The 2,010-nt window shown below is 41.5% G+C and overlaps 1 non-coding gene across 1 annotated transcript; it reads right to left on the bottom strand.

Moving 5' to 3' along the window:
• Positions 1 to 887: 887 nt before the first annotated feature.
• LOC112518774 lies at positions 888 to 994 on the bottom strand. Its single transcript, XR_003069846.1, has one exon. It is a non-coding gene; the product is annotated as a small nucleolar RNA R71 (small nucleolar RNA).
• Between the last annotated feature and the right edge of the window lie 1,016 nt (positions 995 to 2,010).

Here is a 2,010-nt window from a genome sequence, read left to right as displayed (position 1 = left end):
GGTACTTGTACCACTTTATTACTTGGAAAGACGATGTTGGGCCGTATTGTATACTTGCTTTGTGGCCTAATTTCATTAGTCTGAAGGTGTGAAATATAACCGACCAAGTTTTTGGCGCCGCTGCCGGGGATAGGCAAGCTTAAAGTTTTCTTTTGAGTAAAGTAAAAGATTTGATTTTTCTAGTACCTATTTTTGAAAAGTGGTGTATGCCAAGAACACATCGCGGGGAATTTTTCGAATTTGATCCAGACATTGAGAGAACGTTTCACCATAGAAGGAGGGCTCAGAGAGCATTTCAGGCTCTACTCCCTCCTAACATGGAGTTACCTGCTCCCAACATTTCGGAAGTACCACATTTGGAAAACCAACCGCCAATTTTTGGGCAAATACCACCGTTCCCAATTTTTCACCAAGGAAACCCACATCATGATAATGATAATAATTTGGACACATAATCGGACCCTAATGAGCAACAAAGGGCACAAACTTCAAATATCATTAATCTGGCAAATTCAAAAAATGAACGGATCATGGATTATGCTATCCCAGACTTTGAGCAATTAAATTCTGGGATAGTTAGACCACACATGACCGCCCTCCTTTTCGAGCTAAAACCGATAATGTTTCATATGTTACAAACTAATGGTCAATTTGCTGGACTGCCCTCAGAAGACCCCCATTCTCATTTAAAGTCTTTTATGGAAATCACAGATGCCTTCCTGATCCCGGGAGTGTCCAATGACGCTCCCAGACTTACTTTATTTCCATTTTCATTACGGGATCGGGCAAAAGCATGGTTTAACTCTTTAACACCAGGATCTGCGCCGTCATGGGGTAACTTGGCGGAAAAATTTTTACGAAAATATTTCCCACCAACAAGGAACGCCAAATCCAGAAATGAAATCTGTCTTTTTAAACAACTGGATGATGAAGCTGTTCCTAACACGTGGGAGAGGTTTAAAGAGCTGTTGAGGAAATGCCCACACCATGGCATTCCGTACTGTATTCAACTTGAGACGTTTTACAATGGGTTAAGTCTCATGGCCAAACAAATGCTCGACGTGACTGCAGGCGGAGCCTTTACAGCCAGTACCTATAATGAGGGATATGAGATCCTAGAAAAGATATCAGCAAACAATGGGCATTGGGCTGACCCACGTGCCCAGCCACAGAAAAAGACTGTTGGAATACATGAGGTGGATGCATATACTGCATTAACAGCTCAACTTACCTCCATGACCAATTTATTGAAAAATTTAACTTCTGGTCAGGGAGTACAGSAAGCTGCTAACACATCTGTTCCAACAGTCCTCTCTGTGCAATGTGTGTGCTGTGGTGGGGAACACTCGTATGAACATTGTCCTCATAATTCTGAATCCATAAACTTTGTTCATAATGGATCTGGTCCCTATACCAGCAATTACAATGCAAGTTGGAAACAACACCCGAACTTTTCTTGGACCAGTCCCAGCCTTAATCCACCAGTCCATAAACAACAAGGAACTTCTAATTTCCAACCTCAACATCATGGAAACAGTTCTAACTCTCACCAACAAAGTTTTCAGAATTCTCAACCATCTTTTCAAAACAAGCCACCTCCACAGGCTGATTTATCATCTTCTTTGGAAGCAATGATAAAAGGGTTATTTGCGCATGCTCAARCTCAAAATCAAGCTTTGATAACCCAACAAAACTCTCAAAATCAATCTCTTTTTAATCARYAAAGYGMWGCTATYAGAAATCTGGAAACCCAAGTCAGTCAACTTGCACTTAATCAGACCAATAGAATCTTTGGTACTTTGCCTAGTAACACAGAAGTCCCGATAGCCTTAGGAAAGGAACATGTGAAAGCAGTGACCTTGAGAAGTGGGAAGGAATTAACAGAGACCATGCAAAAAGATCGTAAACCAATTTTGTCAAAAACTGATGCTACAACATTTGTCCCTGCCAAAGAAAGACCGGTCCAACCTTTAGAGAAACAAGCATCTGAGACCACCACTTCTGTCCCCC

This window comes from Cynara cardunculus (genome assembly GCF_001531365.2).
Source record: "Cynara cardunculus var. scolymus isolate 2C chromosome LG 9, CcrdV1, whole genome shotgun sequence".
Classification (NCBI taxonomy): Eukaryota; Viridiplantae; Streptophyta; class Magnoliopsida; order Asterales; family Asteraceae; genus Cynara; species Cynara cardunculus.
Note: the sequence above shows the minus strand (reverse complement) of the source record. Positions and strands in the feature narration are given on the sequence as shown.